The sequence below is a fragment of the Procambarus clarkii genome, chromosome 25, assembly GCF_040958095.1.
Source record: "Procambarus clarkii isolate CNS0578487 chromosome 25, FALCON_Pclarkii_2.0, whole genome shotgun sequence".
NCBI classification, from domain to species: domain Eukaryota; kingdom Metazoa; phylum Arthropoda; class Malacostraca; order Decapoda; family Cambaridae; genus Procambarus; species Procambarus clarkii.
In genome coordinates, this window is record NC_091174.1 from 1326141 (window position 1) to 1334806 (window position 8666).

Sequence of the window (8666 nt, forward strand, 5' to 3'; positions counted from 1 at the left end):
GGCAAGCAGGCCAACGACCACGATCGTCCAGAGTTGTAAATTATATCTTAACTTTCTTTTAAAATGATACAGTTTAATGAAGGAAATTCTAAATTACTAATAAAAAATATTGAAATTTTTTTTATTAAGCAATTTTTTTTTTTATTAAATACCTTTATTATAGTATAGACACTAAGTATTTTTCTGCGGGGAGCCCCTACGGCTCCCCGGAGCTATCCATGGCTGATATGGATACCCTAACTATTTTGCATCAGTCGATGTGGGTGGAGTTCTAGGCCTACCGGGGACCACGAGCCAGAACCTGGCCCCCTCAGAGAGGCAAGGGGAGCAATGGCCCATAGAAATGCACATGTGATTTGGAGCATTCTATATCTGCCATCGACCGGGACAGGCACCCAGAAAGGTAAGCGCCACAAAACAAACCCCTATTCTGGTTAACAACAAAAATCTACAAACGAGTGGACAGAACTCCCCCAGGAAAACGAACTAACAAGCATGACGTCACACGAGCCGCGCCGCATGTCTGCGCAGCTCACCCCTCCTCGGGAGGGGGAAGGGGAAGCCCCAGACCTCCGCGCCGGCGATCCCTGCCCCAGTTCCTCGGCTGATGGGATAATGCACGGTCGTGTGGCTCCAGCTCCAGTCTTGTCTCAGTGCTGTGACTTGTTTGCAGTGCTGCTCTTATGGTGGTCGTGTGAGCTGGGAGTAGTATTCCTCAGGTACTCAGGCTGCATGTGTTTAGGGTCACCTTCCCTGAGTGCCCTGTAAGTAACGCCCTTGGGGCTTGGGGTTGCCTTCCACAAGTCACCTTGGGTCTACCTCTGTTGGCTTTTCGCTGCTTGGCGTTTGGCTGCCCCGAGGGTTTGGGGGTTTCACTTCCTTGTTTACCTTGGGGTAAGTGGTAGTTATAGCACTGGTGGGGCGCAGGGTACTGCATAGCTAGTTTTCACCTATGACAGCGGCCGGCTCTGTTCCCTCTGGGTACGTTGTCCACTTGTGTGGTTTTTCTTTTATATTTGTTTTTGCCTGGTAGGGGGGTCTGCCTTGTGTTCCCCCCATCCCTTATATTAGGTTCGTTTGTGTGGTGGCACCCCCTGCTTTGCCCTCACGAGTGTACACGTCCTGTGGGTTCAGCTTTAGCAGTTTGCTTGGTAGTTTGGGGCGCCGGTTAGCAGTACCCTGCCTGGGATAACCCTTAGCAGACCCAGTCTAGGGGCCCTGGGAAACCCCCCGGGGGCTCTCGGGTCCGATAGTGGAGACCCTTGCGTCCCCTCTCGCTTTGTGCGAGTTGAGGGTTGCTCTGTCCCTTTGTCTCAGGGTGACCCTCCTTGTTTTTGCCTCCGTCATGCTGCCTGTTTGGTCGGTGACACATTCGACCCTTGAGTCCTGCGAGCTTTGTTGCTTGTTCGTGACTCCATTCACCCAGTCTGCTGATGAATTCCCGTGGGTGCAGGTAGCTCGCGCGTTGCAGGGTAGGATGTTGCAACGCGCTCTGGTTTGTCGCTTCACCGGACGCCCCGATGCTGCCCCGCTTGTGTAGGGACTCAGACTTGGGGGTTTTGGTCGCTTCGGCCTTGGTTCTTCCACGCCCCCTTGTTTTTCCCCCTCCTGCTTCCGGCCCCTACGCATCTGCAGGCTTCGGGGTCGGGGCGGGGTTAGAGGTTCTGAGACTTGGGCAGTTTCGGGGTTTGCCCCGTCCTGGGGTAGCTGCGGAGGCATTCGAGTCTGTTCCTCCGGCCGATGCTCCGGGGTCTGACTAGTGGGCCCCTTCTCTTTCAGCTCTCTCGGCTGCCCCGGCTTTTTCTTGTGGGGCCGGGGCTTTGGAGGTCGACTCGGCCCCAGGGGCCTGGTGCAGAGGCTCCTGGGGTTGGGGAGAAGCGGCCTTGGGGGCCTTGGGCTCCATTGCGCCCCGCCTGGGTTTCAGTCCTTCTGAGCGGGGCTTACTGTTGCGAGGAGTGGGTTTTTTTTTTCCCCACCTCTGCGTACGATTTGGGCTTAGGTTCTGCTCCTCCCCGGGTACGGTTCCATGTCCCTGTGGTTTCTTCGGTTCCGTCTTCAGGAGGTTTTCGGCTAACCGCATCCCTTCGCCTGCGGTGCGGTTGGCCTTTGCTGGCTTACCTCCTGCATGTCCCTGAGTTTGCCTCCATACTGGTTCCTTCTGTTCTGGACAGGTATCCTTGTAGCCGTTTGGGCTCCTTTGTGGCCGTTTGGGCTCCTTTGTGGCCGTTTGGGCTCCTTTGTAGCCGTTTGGGCTCCTTTGTAGCCGTTTGGGCTCCTTTGTCGCCATTTGGGCTCCTTTGTCGCCGTTTGGGCTTCTTTGTCGCCGTTTGGGCTCCTTGTAGCCAGTTGGGCTATTTCTCGCCTTGTTGGGCTACTTCTCGCCTGGTTGGGCTCCTTCGCGCCTGGTTGGGCTACTTCTCGCCTTGTTGGGCTACTTTCTTTTGCGTCCTGCAGCATGCGCCGTGGGAGTTTGTTTTGGTTCCGGGCGGTGTGAACACATGTCCTGCTTCCATTTCTCTCGGGGGGCTTTCGCCTCTCACTCTTTTCTTAATCCAATCCGTGCCCCGTTGCTTTGGGGGTGTTCTGGGGTGCCGCTGTGAGGAAATCATGAGGTTTTTTCCTGCGTTCTAGGGTGGGGAGCCTCCTTCGCTGCTCCCCTCTCCAGCATGGGCGCACTGGCCGCCTCCGGCGGATGCGGACTTGAACGCTTGCGTCATGGCCCTTCAGAGCCTATGTTCTGCAGGTGAGTTGGTGCGGTTTTGGCGTCTCCTTCGTCCTGACGCTGTTTTTGCTTTTGGAAGAAGGAATGGGTGTACGTACGTACTTGAGAACATGGACCGTATCACCTGAGGTGCCTACTGCAGGGCAGCCCATACTGGGCAGCTCTTGTTCTCTCCACCTGATTCCTTCCTCGGTTCACGGGTGTCTGCGGGTGGCCTCTTGTTCCTTTCTGGGCGGTTCCTTTCTGGGCGGTTCCTGCCTGTACTCCTCCTGCCCCTCTCCTGTGCTTGTCTAACCTTGCTTGAGTTCGGGGCCCCGCCTCCACCTTGTTCCGCAGTGCAACGGTGGGGGTGCCTGTTTGGTAGTACGTTTTCCTGTGTCGGAGGTTTTGTTCGCCTCCTTGTGCTTGCAGGTTGGGTTCTGGCTCTTTGTTTCCACCTCTTCCCTGTCGTTTGCCTGTCGGGCGGATTCTGTGCTTCTTGGGCACTCTCATCTCAGCTCTTGGGGCTGTGTATGGGGTCAGCCCATGTTGGGCTGCCTAATGTGTTCCTTTGATTGCCTGTTACACTGCACACGTTTTTTCTACCGTCCCTGTGGCTCAGTTGGGTGCTCGGTTTCCGCCTTTGTCCCCTTGTGTGCCACTCGTGTACGATTTATCTATCTTCTCTGTCGCTTCCTCGGGGGGTGTGGTGACGTTTTGCTGCAGTTTTGGTACTGCAGCTGCGTGTCGGGGTTGGTTGTGGCGTTATGCACGGCCCTTCCGTGCTCCCTCTGGGGCTCTCCTTCCTTGCCGGTCTTGCTGTGCCGGGCCTGGTTTTTCCATGTTCCTTGGATTCTCTGTCTTGTCCTTGCCTCATTGTGCTGGCTGGGGATGAGCTTGGGGTCTTCGTCTCGCCCCTTGCCTATCCTCCGGTTTTGGTTCAAGTTCCAGAGCCTAGTGGGCTCCCTTCCTTCATGTTTTTCATGGCTGCCCCGGGGTTTTTCTTGACGCTGGGGCTTTGAGGGGACAGCTCGGCCCCGGGGCCTGCAGGGTGGGTGCCCGGGGGTGGGGTGGGGCTCATGTGAGGGGCCTCAGGCCCCGTTGGTCCCTGCCGGGGTGTTTCTTCCCCTCTGGGAGGGACTTGCAGTTTTGTGGTGTGGGGTTTTCCGTTCCCCCTCTCCGCACGTGCTTTGTGGGGGTCGGCCCCTTCCTGGGCTTGGTTTCCTTGTCCATTGTGTCCGTTGTTTCCGTCCTGTCGGTGGGTGCTTTTCTACGATCTTCGCCCCTTTTTTCCGGGACGGGCCTTCTTCCGTCATGTCCCCCTCTTCTTGGAGTTTCTGCATGACTTTTGGTCTCGGGTGCGACGGGGTTTTGGTGCCTTCGTCCTTTGTGTTTGCTTCTTTTTGTTCTCGAAGGTTCGGGACGGTTTTGCTCCTTCCCGTTTTCTGGTGCATCTGTCATTCGGTTGAGCTTCCCTCCGGTCCTTTCTAGGGCTTGTGGGTCCTCTTCCCGGCAGCTTCTGGGTGTTGGCCTTTTTGTTCTTTTGTGAATATCTCTTCTCTTCACACTGTCTCAGCGCTACTAGTTTTCCTGGGAGCGATTTTGCTCCTCTTAATGAGTCTTTTCGCTCCTGCCCTTCTGCGGGATGTTGGTGTGGGGCAGCTCCTTATGCGAGTTCCTTCCCTGTCAGCTGCACTTGTGGAGGTGGACTTGCACACTTGTGGCATTTTCGTTTTGGTCCTGCGTTTTCTTTTCCCTCCTGGGGCTGTCATAGGATTGGCTTGCGGAGGATGTTGAGGTGCTTGGGGCCGTTCCTGGGTCTGGCACCTTGGTTTCTGCTGCTAGCTCTTGGTATCGATATTCATTCTGCGCCGTTTCGCAGGTTGTATCGTGCGTTGTTACACCTCCGGCCTGCTTATGCACTGCCTGTGTCGTCCTGGTCTTTGGACAAGGTGGCTCTCCTGTTTTTCTTCTCCTTGGTAGTTGTGGCTCCTTGGGGTCAGGTTTGCTTTGCCTTGGTTTTCTTTTTATGTTGGCATTCACCTCTGGGGGTCATGTGGCAGAGCTTCTTGTTCTTCTCAGGCGCAGTGGTTTTTGGCTCCTATGGTCGTGGTCATAGGTTTCTTCGTCTGCGGCCGTTCTCCCTTTTTTCTGGTGAATGATATACCTTGGGTTGTTGTCTTGACTTTGTGTTGTTGAGGAGTGATTCACCGACCACCTCCCGGGTATGTCCCCTTGTTTTCTTAGGTAGTCTTTGGTGAGGTAGCTCTGGGGAGCCGTAGGGGCTTCCCCCAGAAAACCAGCGTTGAATGTAATGAAACGCCATTTTCTGGGAGAGTCCCGGAGGCTTTCCGGCACCCTTCCGCCCTCCGGTTGGCGGGGGTTTTTCGTGGTTTTGATATCCAGCCTCAGAACTTGGGCAGGGATCGCCGGCGCAGGGGTCTGGGGCTCCCCCTTCCCCCTCCCGGGGAGGGGGAGCTGCGCAGACATGCGGCGCGGCTCGTGTGACGTCATGCTTGTTAGTTCGTTTTCCTGGGGGAGTTCTGTCCACTCGTTTGTAGATTTTTGTTGTTAACCAGAATAGGGGTTTGTTTTGTGGCGCTTACCTTTCTGGGTGCCTGTCCCGGTCGATGGCAGATATAGAATGCTCCAAATCACATGTGCATTTCTATGGGCCATTGCTCCCCGTGCCTCTCTGAGGGGGGCCAGGTTCTGGCTCGTGGTCCACGGTAGGCCTAGAACTCCACCCACATCGACTGATACAAAATAGTTAGGGTATCCATATCAGCCATGGATAGCTCCGGGGAGCCTCCAGGACTCGCCCAGAAAATGGCGTTTCATTACATTCAACGCTGGTTTTTTCCAAGGATATGAATGTACTGTATTGAGCCATTGTTTATTGGGGACTCAAGCGCGGCTAGCTTCAGTTTCGAAGAACATGTTCCGTCTCAGCATGTTAGTCACAGATAATCACATTCAGACAAAAATTTATCAATTCGTGATCTCAATGGTCAGTGAAAAATCTTTGTGTACAAACCACTGCTGCACCCACTGGGAATTCAACAAGTCATGCAGCATCTGCCAGCAACGAATGCCCTACAAGCCATGCTGCATCCGCCAATGCTGATTTCCCATCAACAAGGTGTGCAACATTCCTTGCCCCCCTACAAGCCATGCTGCACCTGCTGATGTTGAATTCCCATCAACAAGTTGTACAGCATCTGCTGGCAATGAATGCTATACAAGCCATTCTGCATCTACCGATGCAGAATTTCCACAACAAGTCATGCAGCATTCACCAGCAATGAATGCCATACAAGCCATGCTGCACCTGCTGATGCTGAATTCCCATCAACAAGTTGTACAGCATCTGCTGATGATATAAAATATGATTGAAATGCATATAAATTAGTGTAGAAAGTGTTGATAGAGTATAGTATTGTAAGTGTTAGTGAATAATTAAGCCTTGACCAGAAGATATACTGTACACAGTGTAAATACAGAAATAAGTTTTAATTGTACAAGTGCGCTACAGCTGTAAGTCAACATTTTTTTATTTTTTTCATTAAAGTGCAGTGCATTACTTGCACACGAATTAGTAGTAGGCCTAACTGTTATATGAAGTCAATGCTTGAAAATAAGTGTTCACACTGTATACATACATACTGTATGTATACTGAACAGTATATATATACATACATGCTGTATGTATACTGAATAATACAAAATAAGTGCCACAGATTTCACAGCTTTAATTTCACAGTTTTGTAATCTTCAGCTTCATAAAAAGTAAGTTAGTTTATCAATTTTATAACAGTATTATAACATATTAATTGTTTTTTCTGGGGGGAGCCTCTTCGGCTTCCCAGAGCTTATCCAGGTTATGTTAATGTCAGACTTTGGCATCAGTCATGTGTATGGAGTTCTGTGGGCCTACCGGGGACCATGAGCCAGAACCTGGCCCCCTCAGAGAGGCATGGAGAGCAATGGCCTATAGAAACCCCTGTGTGGTTGGAAGCATTCTATGTCTGCCATCGACCAGGTCAGGCACCCAGAAAGATAAGCGTCCCAAAACAAACCCCTATTCTGGTGAAAATTGCTACCAAAAGCCGAACAAGTGGATAGAACTCCCCAAAAAGAAATGAGCATACGAGCATGATGTCATATGTCGCTGCGCCGCTGTCTGCGCAGCTCCCCCCTCCTCGGGAGGGGAGAGGAGGGGCCCCAGACCCCCGCCCGGCTATCCACCCCTTTAGTTCTGAGGCTAGAGCTATAGGCAACGGTCGTGTGTTCCGGCTCAAGTGGTTGTTTCAGGACTGTACCTAGTGTGTGCTGTCTGTTTTCTAGGTGGTGCGTGAGCCGGGAGTGATTCTCTAGTATTCGGGCTGCATGCGCCTAGGGTTTCCTTCCCTAAGTGCCCAGTAAGTACTGCCCTTGGGGCTTGGGGCCACCTTCCCCAAGTTCCTTGGGTTCTGTCTCTGCTAGGCCATTTACTGGTTGGTTTTTGGCCACCCTTTGTGTGCTAGGGTGTTCTGTCTCCCTTGTTCGCCTTAGGGTGAGGGGTCGTATGCACTGGTAGGGGCGCAGGGTGCTGCGCAGCTTTCTTTCACCGGTCCTTTCTAGGGCTTGTTGGTCCTCCCCCGTGCTTCTTCTCGGTTTTCGGTCCTGTTTCGTTTTTTTGTGATTGTATCTTCTCTCGGTGCTCCTTTTTTTTCAATATTCCGAGTTGGCGCCTTCCTGCTGAGCGGGTTGTGTGGTTCGGACCCTGTCCTGCACTGCACAGGGTTGCCAGATTGGGCTCCTTGTTGCCCAATTGGGCTACTTGTAGCCCAAATGAAGAATGTATGTATGTTCATACATACATAGCTATACATAAACATACATAGCTATGCTATGTATGTTTCGCTCCTTACTACTCTTTTTGGCTACTGTTCACGGCTGACCTGTGTACTCTGCAAAGGAATCAATCGTTCACAAAAATATTTTGTCTAGTTTTATAGTCAAATTCGTGATTTGTTTCTTCAGCTCACGACTTCTAGCAACCCAAATCTGGCATCCCTGCCTGTGCATGCGCCAGGGTAGTTTGTTTTGATGTGGGCGGTGTGAACACGTGCTGGTATTCTGCGTCCTTCTCTCTCGGGTGCTTCGCCTTTCGCTTCTCTCAATTCTCCAGTCCGTGCCCCATAGCTACTGGGCCAGTGTTCTGGATTGCCACTATGGGGAGGACGCCAGGTTTTCCCTGCATATGGGTATGGGGCGCCGCCTTCACGCCACTACCATACTCTTCTCCTGCATGTGCGGCTTTGTCCTCTTCCACTGGAGGTGCTCCCGGCATCTTCTCGGCTATGTTGTGTCGTGACATGTCCGTGCCTACGTTCTGCAGGTGAGTTTCTGCGGTCTGATGTCTCTTTCGACCAGGCGCTAGTTTGTAGGTTTTGGATACGAATATAAGAACATCGGAACACAAGTGACTGCACCAGGCCTCTTGGGCCATACGAGGCAGCTCCTATTTATACCCATCCAGTCCCAATCTTATGCATGTCCAACCCATGCTTGAGTCCAGCAAGGGGCCCCACCTCCACCAGGTTATGAGGTACAATGGTGGGGGGTGTATGTTATGGGGTAAATGTTACTGTGTCAGGATGTTATGAGGTGACGTTTTGCTGCGGTTTTCTTACTGTGGATGCGTGTTGGGGATTGGTTGTGGCGTTTTGTTTGGCCCTTCCATGCTTCTTCCTGGGGCCTTGTTCATCTGGGTTAATTGATGCAAGGGGGGGTCACGGGCCCCATTTTTTGTGGTCTTATCTGGGTCACTCATTCCTTGCCCGTCTTGCAGTGCTTGGCTTTGCCCTTCCATATACATTGGGTTCTCTGTACTTACCTAGTTGTACTTCACTAGTTGTGTTTGCGGGAGTCAAGCTTTGGCTTTTTGGTCCCACTTCTTGCCTGTCAGTCGACTAATGTG